The sequence below is a fragment of the Pseudophryne corroboree genome, chromosome 3 (assembly GCF_028390025.1).
Source record: "Pseudophryne corroboree isolate aPseCor3 chromosome 3, aPseCor3.hap2, whole genome shotgun sequence".
Lineage (NCBI taxonomy): Eukaryota > Metazoa > Chordata > Amphibia > Anura > Myobatrachidae > Pseudophryne > Pseudophryne corroboree.
Window position 1 is genome coordinate 765,380,218 of NC_086446.1, and position 14,015 is coordinate 765,394,232.

The following is a 14,015-nucleotide window of genomic DNA, read 5'->3' on the forward strand; positions in this document are numbered from 1 at the left end:
CTCATGACACTACATCCCCCTCACTTCCACTAACTGTTGGTGTCCCCCAAGGTTCTGTTCTTGGTCCTCTCCTTTTCTCTCTCTATACGTCCTCTTTAGGTGAAACCATTAGTTCTTTTAACTTCCAATATCACCTTTATGCTGATGACATTCAAATCTACCTTTCCTCCCCTGACCTCTCCCCTGCTCTCCTCACTCGTACCTCCAACTGTCTCTCTGCTATCTCTTCCTGGATGTCCCAGCACTTTCTTAAACTCAACATGTCCAAGACTGAGCTGATCATCTTCCCACCCTCCCGCACAACCTCACCTCCCACAATCTCATTATCCATTGATGGCATGACTATCTCCTCTAGCCCCCAAGTACGCTGTCTTGGAGTAATCCTTGACTCCTCCCTCTCCTTTAAACCACACATTCAGCACCTCTCACAAACTGATCATTTTCATCTCAAAAACATTTCCAGGATCAGACCCTTTCTCACCCAGGATGCCACCAAGACCATTATCCACTCACTGATTATTTCCAGACTGGATTACTGTAATCTCCTAACTGCCCTCCCTGATAATTACCTCTCTCTACTCCAATCTATCCTCAATGCTGCTGCCCGGCTCATCTTCCTCACCAAACGCACTACGTCCACCTTCCTGTCCTACAAGTCCTTCACTGGCTTCCCTTCCCTTTCAGAATCCAATTCAAACGTCTCACACTCACTTACAAAGCCCTCACCCACTCCTCTCCCATTTACTTCTCTGACCTTATCTCCCTTTACTCTCCCACCCGTCCTCTTCACTCTGCTATTGCACGCCGACTCTCCTTCCCACGGATTACTTCCTCCCACTCCTACCTCCAAGATTTTTCAAGTGCTGCTCCCTTACTTTGGAATTCTCTACCTCTCCCCTTCAGACTCTCCACCTCTCTACAAAACTTAAAACGGGCTCACAAGACCCACTTCTTCACCAAACCCAGCCAAATCTCTTCCTAACCCTCTGTCCCACGCTCGGTCTACCCCATCTGTGTCACCTCTGTCTACCCCTCCCCTTTAGAATGTAAGCTCTCACGAGTAGGGTCTTCTTCCCTCATGTGATTATCCTTTTCTTTCTTTAATATTCCTCAACTGCCCAAATCCTGCAGTTCTCGGCCACCTTGATACTTATCTCAGTGTCGTCTACTGATGTAGTTATGTTTCGTTACCCTGTACTTGTCCTATATTGAGGTAAATTTACTAGGGAGATTTTTAGAACTGGTGATGTTGCCCATGGCAACCAATCAGATTCTACTTACCATTTATCTAGCTGCTTCTAGCAGATAATAGATATAATCTGATTGGTTGCTATGGGCAACATCCCCAGTTCTAAAATATCCCACTTTAGTAAATTTACCCCATTGTCTTCAACTGTAAGTCACTGTTTTCCTGTTTTGATTATGTACATATGTAATTGGGCGCTGCGGAACCCTTGTGGCGCCATATAAATAAAGGATAATAATATATATACTAAAAATCCAGAGGTCTTAGTTACAATGCTGGTGGTCCCTAACTCCAGGCCTGGGGGTAGAACCCCACAAACCAGCAAAGGACAGCTACCGCAGGGCAACACAACGTGGGAAGGTAACGTGTTAGTATGTATTAATAAAAGGAAAATCTATATACAAAAATTAATATTATAGTGAAGGTGTAATTTAAAAGACCAAAAGGATTAATAAATGTGTTAAGGGGGTGCTGAATAAGATCTTGCAGTGTGCTACCCCAGAGCAGCCCAGGCCCACCAATCCAGGGGGAACTGCACCCCAGACTCGCCCCAGGTACTAATAATAATAACAACCCTTCCGGGTAATATAACATAATGCCACATGATAATGGCATCTGAGCAAATGTATCTGAATTGAGAGCTAACTTACCTGAAGATACCCCTGGGATATCCATATAGCACTACAGAGACCAGCATACCCTCCAAACACTAGTCCCATCCGTGCCCCTCATACTAACAGAACAAAATGTGATTAACCCAACTGCTGAACTCTCCACACGTACAATATTCTCAATAGAGCTGCAAACATTAATGCACAGGTTCTCAAACTCGGTCCTCAGGACCCCACACGGTGCATGTTTTGCAGGTCTCCTCACAGAATCACAAGTGAAATAATTAGCTCCACCTGTGGACCTTTTAAAATGTGTCAGTGAGTAATTAATACACCTGTGCACTTGCTGGATTAGCTGCAAAACATGCACTGTGTGGGGTCCTGAGGACCGAGTTTGAGAACCACTGCATTAATATGATGATGATGTGTATGTTATATTTTGCGGTTGCCTTGGCAGCTTTAGACCAAATGATTTTGTGGACCTTATACAGTCCGTGGGTCAGACGTTCCCCATAACTGTTTTAAATAAATGTTCTTAATATAGTCTAATAAAAACCCAACATTTTCTGAGCAGTTTTTGGATAAAATAATAGCCAGTTAGTTCTGTAATTAATCCGATTTCTCTTAGATTTACCATACATAGCAGAGAAGAAGTGAACATACAGATGGAGCCACGCTAGTCTTGCGCGCCTAGCGACTACAGCGTCTCCGCGCGCCCGTGACGGAGATGTGCCCCATTTACTAGAATGGTAGAGCGTCTCCGTCCACGCAAGCATGCCCGGACTGAGACACTCATAGAATGGGGAGCGTCTCTTTGCTCTCCCGACAGATCACTTAGTCACGCCGGGAGTGCACACCTGCGATGGAGCCGCCTCAGATGAGCGCGGCTCCATCTGTAGGGGGTAAATCAGACCTGATTGCTGTTGTGAGAATTCGCAAAGGCGGCCGATTATCGATCGACTGCGCATGCGTATGGATCGTAATGCGCAAGCATGAGCCCAAACTGCAAAGAATCCAGCGATTTTTATTTTTTCATTTTTTCTTATTGCTAGGCGAACGCAGGCTGAGTGACAGGATGCGGGTGCTTGGGGGTGTTAACTGCCTGTTTTCTAGGAGTGTAAAAAAAAATGCAGGTGTTCCCAAGCGTTTTTAGGGAGGGTGTGTGATGTCAGCTACGGCGCCAATCAGCCTGATTATCGCATCTGTAGTCGTAAGTCCTGAGCTACGCACACACTGGAAAAATCATTTGATGGTGAGTGAGTTGTGAACAGATGTACACAGGTACATACAGTAGAACCATATATGGTTTCTGGATTACATACATCATAGGACAGTAAAATATCCCATACATGTATAAAACATGCTACAAGGCCCCACCAGTGTATCCAATTTGGTTTTTGGCTTGCATCTAAACTGAACAGAACCGGAATGCATTGATCTTTAACCACACTGGTAGTCCAGCTTTGTGCTGTCTCAGTAATGGACAATCTTTTACTTTCATCGAGTCATGCGGGTGTTTCACCTTTACACATGCAGCTTACCAGCAAGTTCTAGAACACCTGAAGTAGTTGAGCATCACTGCAACTGTAATTTATTTCTCAACTTTTCCCTTTTCTTCAGGTTCTCCATCACGAGTATGTTGGACAAATCTGGTGAATCCTAACGTGTGTTCCTGAGTCTTGAGAGTGTCAAGTGTCCGATACTGCAGTAGAATATGAAAACAAATGGAATTGTGCAAAACCAAGTTTTGCTTGTCATGGAAAAACGTGAGAAGAACGGGATTAACTCTTGAAGCAGATACAGTCGATTCGCAGTGCAGATGGGAGTGGCTTAATATGTCAACATGGTTGTCGTCATGCTTGCCATTCATCATATCGACACTGATTAGGTGTCGACACGATTAGAATGTTGACAAAATGTTCCTGGTGGTTTAGAGGTGACACAGTAGTTACGGTGGGTCCAGCAACTACAAAGGTGTCTTTCAGGTCTGGCGGTAATGACATGTTGATATGAGGCGCGTCTGGTAATGAGGGCCTAACCCTGCCCGCTCGCCCCGTAGCCTAACGCTAACCCTCTTGTTCGTGTAGAATGCAACATTTCACATTAATATTTGCAAAACCGAATGAATTATATTTTCACCGGCCAATAGTACTTACCAACCTGGTATTTCTATCACTGTTGATAACTCAACAATCAACCCTACCCCACAAGCTCGATGGCTAGGTGTCATCGTTGACTCTGATCTGTCCTTTGTTCCCCACATTCAGTCTGTCTCTAAATCATGTTACATGCATCTAGAAAACATATTCAAAATACAACCATACCTTACTGGTCTTACCAAGAACAGATTCTTTCCACTACAATCCATTCTGAATGCAGCTGCAAGGCTAAGCTTCCTCGCTAAACATTCATCGTCTGCTGATCCACTCTGTCAGTCTCTCCATTGGTTACCCTTTTTCTCAGTATGGGCAAAAAGGCAATATCCATTCACTATAAGCTTTTACATACTCTTATAGTCCTACAATGGTGCTTGAAAGTTTGTGAACCGTTCAGAACTGTCTATATTTCTGCTGAAATTTGACCTAAAACTACCACAGATTTAAAGTCCTAATGGTAGATAAAGAGAACCAAATCGAACAAATGATACAAAAAAATTAGACATGCTCATTTTCTGCAGCGGGGTACACTGTGTTCCACAGGGAAACATTGGGGTGTAGAGTTGGATCTTGATCCAGATGCACCAACAGGCTAAAGCTTTGACTGTTCCCAGGATGCATTGCATGGCCTCCTCTATAACCCTGCCTCCGGACACTGGAGCTCAGTTTGTAAGTTGATGCCTGCAGAGCAGGTCACTTAACAGTGGGGGCTGCGCTAGGCAGCCCCGAAAAGAGCTTTTGTTAGAAGAATCTTCAAGGGCTGCAGCACTTTTATGTCCTAGTGACATGCTGTGCTGCGGCTCCAACACCTCCCCAGCGCCGCCGCATACTCACGCTGGCTGAGTTCCCGGATACTTGCGGCGGAGGCGCTACGGTTCCCAGGTACACTCCGCTGGCGCTCTCCAGGATCGCGTGACTGCTTCTTTGGGCGGAGGTAAAAGGGTCCCCCAGGTGGAACCCTCCAGAACGTGTTCCGGTCGCGGTCTTAGGAGACAGACCGTGACGCTGGCGTGGACACTGTGTTAGAGCAGGGTCCCCACTATATCCACCAGGGCAGGGAGCACAGGTCGGATTACACAAAAATCCATTTAATAAGGCTCCATAGTACCAGCATAGAGGATAAGGTGCTTGACCTGTAGCGTGTCCCCCAACTCCAGGTGCTATCTACTGCTGGTGTTCCCGCCCTGGAGCTGCTACTTACTCTCCGTCAGTCCCTGGTAGAGATTTGGGCTCCATCTTTTCATAAGTAGCTGCGGCTGATCTCCGGGACTGCAGGGCAGTGTCTCCTCTGTAAATCGGCCTGTTTTATCAGCGCTGTGCATTTACAGTCACTTAAGTATTCTACATGTCATTTTAGACAGTGTGTGTTAAGAACAAGTGTTCTTCTACCTGAATATTTAGTACAAGTATTCCGATATATACATCCAGTATCTGACTGTGCATTGTTTTATATATATATTTATATATGTATTTTTACTAGTCCAGTGCAGTCTTATTGTTTGTCTGAAATAATTATCTGCATTGACACTGTGACTGGGTGTGCCTGCATCTGCTGTGTGGATTTCACTTTCAGTGTATCCCACCTATTGCTATCAATGTATTCTGTACCCTGGGGGGGCTATGTGCGTCAGGGTCTCATATATTGTGCTACACAGTATATACTGTTTAGTGTGTTTTACTGTGTATTTCAGTCACCTCATACCGCTTTAATTCTCTGTTTGTGTTCTGTATTTACTGTCACATAAATCAGGGGGTTATTTGCAGGTATTATATTTATCTGGCTATATTGTACTGTTACGCTCTGCGTCTGCATTCTTTATAATGTCTGCAACAAAGGGCGGGCAATCTGCGGACGCTCCTGCATCATGCAGTGCTTGCACCAAGGATTTGCCTGAAGGGGAAGTTTTGACTGTTGGTCTATGTACTGGCTGTAGTACATCTCCTAGTCAGCCTGCTGTTTCGGTAGCCAATCGGGAACCACCTTGAGTGGCTTTTTCATCTATGCTTAATACACTAGTCTAAGCACCTTACGCCCCCTATGGGACCTCCTGTGCCATTGCAGCCACATGTTGTCCCTGTGGTTAATCCGCCCTGGGCGATACGCTATCTCTCCAGATTCAACAATTGAATCAATCTTTGGTAAATCAAAAATCTACCCCGCGTCCCTCGTGGGCCAAGCGGTCGTCTAATCGGGCTGCTTCCTCCTCGCAATCCACTAATATTTCAGATGTTACTTCTGATGAGGATGGGGAGTATACTGATCCATCAGACACAGATACAGTTGCTTCTGACGAGGAATCTACAGCCCAGGTTGATGTCCCTGAGCTAGTGGAGGCTATTAAGTTGATTCTATAAATTGATGATGAGGTAGATCCCACATCTGCGTCTAAGAAACTGGATACATTTAAACGTCAGAAGGTAACTAAGGTAGTATTGCCACATTATGACCACTTAGTTGATATACGTCCGGAACCCTGGTCTTCTCCCTGTCTGAAAAGATGCTAGCTCATTATCCTCTCCCTGCTGAGTTGTGTAACAAGTGGGAAAATTCACCTACGGTGGATGCCCATGTCACCCGGCTTGTGGTGTCATCTACTCTGCCGGTCACCACTGTCGCTTCATTGAATGAACTGACAGATAAGCGTGTGGAGGGATGCCTGAAGTCTATTTACTCCCTTACGGGTGCAGTACATAGACCCGCTATAGCAGTCTCGTGGGCTGCAAAAGGTATAGAAGCATGGGTTCAGGCTATTGAGGAAGAGCTACCTCAGGATATCTCTAATACTGCCAGACAATATCTCTCATATTGCCACAGCCTCCTATTATATTCAGGAGGCGTCATCCGAGGCAGGTGTAGTGGCGGCTAAGGCATTAAGTACGTCCGTCTTGGCTCGCCGTATTCTGTGGTTGAGGTCGTGGGAGGTGGATCTGGACTCCAAGAAGACTTTGGAGGTACTCCCTTTTAAGGGAGACATACTGTTTAGGGAAGCGCTTAATAAAGATAGTGACTGACTTAGCGGCTACTAAGACTGTATTTATTCCAAATACTAATCCTTTTGCTCCGAAGACAGAGTACCACTTTTCGTTCCTTTCGGCCTCCAGGGAAGGCAAAGGGTCAGGCGTACCCGAGACAGGCTCGTGCTTCCAAACCACCAAGCCCAAACCTAAATCCTGGGCTGCCCGTCAGTCTGCTTCCATACAAGACAAGCCAGCTGCATGACGGGGCGGGCCTCCTACTGGGGGATCCCAGGGTGGGAGGCCAACTTCTACAATTCGCCCAAGTCTGGTTAAGGACCACTTCAGACACCTGGGTGCGGGAAGTTGTCTCTTATGGGTACAAAGTCTCTTTCAGGAGACATCCCCCTCGCCAGTTCTGCACAACGGTTATCCCTTTAGATCCGTTGAAAGCCCAAGCTCTACACCTGGTTTTGCGATCCCTCCTGGATACAGGAGTGGTAATGACTGTACCTCTGTCCCAGAGAGGCAGGGGATAATATTTGGCCCTGTTTCTAGTCCCGAAACCCACTGGGTCTTTCCGGCCTATACTCAACCTCAAATCACTGTACAAGGTTGTGAGAGTGTCCAAATTCTGTATGGAAACACTGTGCTCAATTGTACTTGCCATGGAACCTGGAGACTATATGGTATCCCTGGACATACAGAATGCTTACCTGCATATACCTATTGCCATATTGCATCAGCAGTATCTGCGGTTTGCTATTGGAAACCTACACCATGAATTCCAGGCTCTGCCGTTTGGACTGGCCCGGCCCCTCGGATCTTCACCAAAGTCATGACCGTGATGACGGCCCTTCGCCGTCAGGGAATCAGGATCCTGCCGTATCTGGACGACTGTCACTGACCTCGATTGGATTTGTTGTGAACTCGGGGACTCTTCCGATGGTCGGGAAGAGGAACCACAATTATGTTGGAACAGGGGCGGCCTAATATAAGTTTTCCTCATACAGGACACTGAGAGTGAACTTTGTGAAATATTCAAGAGTTTTATTGCAGGAAGAATAACACAATGTCATTTAGCAGAAAGGGAACTTATGGGGAAGTGTCCAGGCTTACTGAAGAACTTGTGAAAGCAGCTAAAGTTACTGGTGACTGAAGAACTCCCGATGACTGGAAGAACTAGTGAGCGATGACTAAAGACTGATTATAAAGAACTTGTGAACAATGATTAAAGACACTGGTGATTTGCAAACTAGAGAGCGATGGTTAAAGAGACGGATGACTTGAAGAACTTGTGAGCAATGATAAAAGACACTGGTGATTTGTGAACGATGTCTAAAGAGACTGATGGCTTGAAGAACTTGTGAGCGATGACAAATACACTGGTGATTAGTAAACTTGAGAGTGATGGTTAAAGAGACAGATGACTTGAAGAACTTGTGAGCGATGATAAAAGACACTGGTGATTAGTGAACTTGAGCGCGATGGTTAAAGCCCGTAGCCCACGCTAACTCCAAGGAGCACTAGAGACTGGACCGTGACGAGATACATCAGCCGCTGGAAACAACGGAGACTCTGCAGTAAACTGATGCTTGGAAATGCTGGAGACGCTGGAGTACAACTTCAGAAGGGCTCCACAGGAACAAGAGCACTGGCATCTACTTCTGACAAAAGACGATACTCAGGCGCCGAGGCTCTGTCCGGCGTCTGACTTTGAATCTCCCGCTTCCGCAGGGTTGGCCGAACAGTCTGATGGCGTCACCTGCTCCCCGCCCACATGACGCCAGGTGTCATGGCGGCGCCCCTGCCCCGGAGAACCGCCGGTAGCCGCGCCAGCCAGACTCCGGCGCCCACGGCCCACCGCAGGCGGAGGCCGCAAGACAGACCAGCAGGCACGCAGGGGTAAGCGTGGCGAACGCCGCCTCTGGTGTGTGACAATACCCCTTCCTCCAGAAGTGGACCCCGGACACTTTCAAGGTTTTGTAGGATGTCTGGAATGGAAAACTCTGCACCAGTCGAGGAGCCATAACTTCAGTAGCCTTGACCCAGCTCCTTTCCTCGGGACCAAAACCTTTCCATTCCACCAAATACTGTAGATTCTTGTGAAGAAAACGAGTGTCAAGAATCGCCTTGATTTCAAAGTCCGTTCCATCTTCAGCCTCTGCAGAAATTGGCCTTGGGAGTCTTGAATGAAACCGGTTTAAAATAAGAGGGCGAAGGAGAGAGACATGGAAGGAATTTGGTATCCGAAGGTGGGAAGGCAATTTCAATTTGCACACAACTGGATTTAGGACTTGTAACAGTATAAGGACCAATGAACCTTGGAGCGAATTTCATAGTGGGCACCTTTAAACGAAGATTGCGGGTAGAGAGCCATACCCTGTCACCGACCTTGTATTGAGGAGCTGCTCGTCGTTTCCTATCCGCAAAGAACTTATAGCGGCCGGAGACTCTCTTAAGGTTAACATGAACTCGGTCCCAGATTTGACTGAAGTGGTGGAGAGTAGAGGCTGCAGGGGGAACTTCCTCCGGAGGGAAAATGGGTAATTCTGGAACTTGGGGATGAAATCCGTAATTAATGAAAAATGGAGACTCACCAGTTGAGGAGTGGTACAGATGATTATGGGCAAATTCAGCCCAAGGCAACAGCTCCACCCAATTGTCTTGCGAAGGAGAAAGATAAACACGGAGAAAAGTCTCTAAATCTTGATTGACGCGTTCAGTTTGCCCATTGGTTTGTGGATGATAAGCGGAAGAAAACTTGAGTTTTATTTGTAAGGCCGTCCAGAATCTTGCAGTGAACTGTACCCCCCGATCAGAGACTATTTCTTGAGGTAATCCATGCAGGCGGAAGTTTTCCCGGATAAATAACAAAGCCAACTTAGGAGCTGATGGTAACCCGGAACAAAATGTGCCATCTTAGAGAAACGGTCAATAATTACCCAGACTGTGTTATGATCTTTAGAGAGGGGCAATTGAGTCACAAAATCCATAGAGATATGGGTCCAAGGCCTCCTAGGAATGGACAATGGATATAGCAACCCCGCAGGAGGCAGACGAAGAATTTTGTGCTGAGCACATTGAGGACAGGAGTTGACATAGTCCTGAATATCTTTTTTCATAGTGTCCCACCAGTAAGACCTTCGTAGAAATTCCCACATCTTTTGAACTCCAGGATGACCGGAAAACTTAGAAACGTGGGCCCACTGCAACAATCTTGGTCGAAACTTAGTTGGCACAGACATTCTTCCAGGCGGAGGACCCAAAGCGGTGGGAGCCGCTGAAATAGAAACTGGACTGAGAATCAAAGCCTTCTCAATGGAGTTCTCCTCATCCGAGGTCGTTAAAGATCGGGAGAGAGCATCCGCCTTGGTGTTAAAAGTTTCAGCCCAGTACTTAATAACAAAAGAAAATCGGGTAAAGAAGAGCGCCCATCTAGCTTATCGGGGATTCAAGCACTGGGCCGTCTTGAGATACAACAAATTCTTGTGATCAGTAAAAATTGTAATCAGGTGTTTAGCACCTTCCAGAAGATATCTCCATTCTTCCAAGGCAGATTTTATTGCCAACAGTTCTTTATCTCCAATGGTGTAATTCCGTTCAGCAGGAGAGAACTTGCGAGAATGAAAACCACAAGGATGTAACTTCCCATCTGGAGCATACTGCGAAAGCACGGCACCAACGCCTACCGTAGAAGCATCAACCTCCAAAAAGAATGGTTTCAAAAAATGTGGTTGTTGAAGAACCGGAGCTGTCATAAAGGCTGCCTTTAGCTGGGTAAATGATGCTACTGCTTCAGTGGACCAATGGCTTGGGTCAGACCCCTTCTTGGTTAGAGCAGTAATAGGCGCCACAATGGTAGAGAAACCCTTTATGAATTTCCGATAGTAATTTGCAAAACCCAGAAACTGTTGTACCGCTCTCAAGGAAAGAGGCTGCATCCAATCCCGAATGGCAGAGAGTTTTTCCGGATCCATACGAAGCTCCGTGCCCGAAATGATATAACCTAAAAATGGAATGGAAGGGACCTCAAAGGTGCATTTGGAAATTTTGCCGTAAAGATGATTCTCTCGCAATCAAAGAAGTACCTCTTTAACCTGTAATCTGTGCTCTGTGAGATTCTTAGAAAATATCAGAATGTCATCCAGATATACTACTACATTTAGGTATAGCATATCCCGAAAGATTTCATGAATGAATCCTTGGAAGACGTCAGGGGCATTGCTGAGGCCGAACGGCATTACTAGATAATCATAATGCCCGTCCCTAGTATTGAAAGCAGTCTTCCATTCGTCCCCCTGCCGAATACGTATCAAATTATAAGCTCCCCTTAAGTCGAGCTTGGTGAAAACTCGAGCTCCGCGAACTCTATCAAAAAGCTCCGTAATGAGCGGCAAAGGATACTTATTCTTAATGGTGACATCATTTAGACCACGATAGTCAATACATGGCCTCAGTCCTCCGTCCTTTTTCTTCACAAAAAATAAACCTGCTCCGCCGGGGAGGTTGAGGGGCGGATGAATCCTTTCTGCAGATTAGACTTGATATATTCTGACATAGCTTGTGTCTCAGGTAATGATAAAGGATAAGTGCAACCCCGAGGTGGCATTTTCCCCGGAATGAGCTCAATAGGGCAGTCCCAGGGTCTATGCGGTGGTAACTGATCGGCCGCCTGTTCAGAGAACACATCAGAAAACTCCCGATAGGCTTCCGGAATAAGTCCTTCATCCGACTTGGAAGAAACACGGAGCGGATAGACAGGAGTGAGACAATTTGAATGACAAAATGGACTCCAAGAAATTATTTGTGTCGACCTCCAGTCGACGTGAGGATTGTGAAGTTTAAGCCAAGGAAGTCCAAGAACAAGATCGTGGGGCATCTCCTGAATCACTAGGAACTCCAGATGTTCCTGATGCAAAGCTCCCACTTGGAGCTTGATTGGCATTGTACAACTTGAGATTAGACAGTTAGAAATTTGGGTACCATTAATAGCAGTCAGTGTAATAGGTCGTTCGACCATCCGCAGTTGTAGACCCAGATTCTGGGCACAGGAAAGAGAAATAAAATTCCCCGCAGCCCCAGAGTCCAACAGTGCCTTGATAGTTTTGACTACTGACCCGGAGAACAGAGACACGGAGAGTAAACAGTCCACTGACGGAGAAGATTTAGAAACAACCCCTAGCTTGACTTCTCCAGAACGGGTGTGGTATGGAAAGTCGACAGTAACTAGGTCGACAATGTCTAGGTCGACCACTATTGGTCGACAGTAACTAGGTCGACAGGGTCAAAAGGTCGACATGTTCTAGGTCGACAGGTCAAAAGGTCGACATGAGTTTTTAATGTTATTTTGGTGTCGTTTTCTTCGTAGAGTGACCAGGAACCCCAATTACTGCACCGCGTCCCCTCGCATGGCTCGCTTCGCTCGCCATGCTTCGGGCATGGTGCCTTCGCTCCGCTACCGCTTCGCTCGGCACAGATTACCGTTCCAATCGTAGTCCACGTGGATCGTTAAGTATGAAAAGGTTCAAAAAAAGAAAAAAATTGTGAAAAACTCATGTCGACCTTTTGACCTGTCGACCTAGACCATGTCGACCTTTTGACCCTGTCGACCTTTTGACCCTGTCGACCTAGTTACTGTCGACCAATAGTGGTCGACCTAGACATTGTCGACCTAGTTACTGTCGACTTTCAGTCCGGATCCCCTCCAGAACAAGCTAGGACTGCCAGTTTCCCGGGCGAGTTTTGCAAAACTTGAGAAAATGATCCGCGGCTCCACAGTAGAGGCAGAGCCTACCCTCACGACGACGTTGACGTTCTTCTGGAGACAATCGAGATCGATTAATCTGCATGGGTTCGTCAGGACTTGAAATAACTGTTTGCTTAGACGGAAGAGATCGGAATCTTGACCGAGCTGACCGATTACGTTCACCTCCTCGTTCCTGCATGCGAAGATCCACTTTAACACAAAGAGAGATCAACTGTTCCAAGGAGTCTGGTAGATCTCTAGTGATCAACTCGTCCTTTAAACGATCAGAGAGCCCATTCCAAAAAGCAGCCCGAAGGGCATCATTATTCCAGTGCAATTCAGATGCTATGGTTTGGAAATGAATCACGTACTGTCCTACTGAACGAGAGCCTTGCCGGACACGAAGCAAGTCAGCAGAGGCAGCAGTCGTCCTACCGGGCTCGTCAAAGATCCTCCGGAACGATGTGATGAAGTTAGTATAACTAGAAACCAACGGATCTGATCGCTCCCATAACGGTGACACCCATTCCAGTGCTGAGCCCTCTAGCAAAGAAATAATGTATGCCACTTTTGATCGATGAGTAGGGAAGTTATATGAAAGGAGTTCAAAATGTACCTCACACTGATTGAGGAAACCACGGCAATTCTTTGGATTCCCATTATAGCAGGAAGGAGTAGGAAGCTGAAGACGTGACCTGATTCCAGACAAGGAGGGAACGTTGCTAGAAACAACCACTGGAGCAGGTACTGGAACTGGAGCTGGAACTACTGTAGCCAGAGAAGCCTGAATTTGATCCAGCCGGCCGGATAATTCCTGAAGATAATGCATCACCTGATTCTGTGCTGCTTCCTGACTCTGTACTCGAGAAACCAGGTCCTGCATGGTGCTTGCTTCTGGGTTCCGATTCCCCGGGTCCATGTGGCCTGAGTATACGGTCACTGACCTCGATTGGATTTGTTGTGAACTCGGGGACTCTTCCGATGGTCGGGAAGAGGAACCACAATTATGTTGGAACAGAGGCGGCCTAATATAGGTTTTCCTCATACAGGACACTGAGAGTGAACTTTGTGAAATATTCAAGAGTTTTATTGCAGGAAGAATAACACAATGTCATTTAGCAGAAAGGGAACTTATGGGGAAGTGTCCAGGCTTACTGAAGAACTTGTGAAAGCAGCTAAAGTTACTGGTGACTGAAGAACTCCCGATGACTGGAAGAACTAGTGAGCGATGACTAAAGACTGATGATAAAGAACTTGTGAACAATGATTAAAGACACTGGTGATTTGCAAACTAGAGA

At 46.4% G+C, this 14,015-nt stretch overlaps 1 protein-coding gene across 1 annotated transcript in view; it reads left to right on the top strand.

The window, feature by feature from the left end:
- Positions 1 to 4,577, top strand: part of LOC135058241 (C-type lectin domain family 2 member A-like) — a 179,482-nt gene extending 174,905 nt beyond the window's left edge. Inside the window, exon 8 of the mRNA XM_063963780.1 lies at positions 3,478 to 4,577. The gene's annotated coding sequence lies outside the window, so the exon portion shown is untranslated. The remainder of the gene's footprint in view (positions 1 to 3,477) is intronic.
- The last annotated feature ends 9,438 nt before the right edge of the window (positions 4,578 to 14,015 follow it).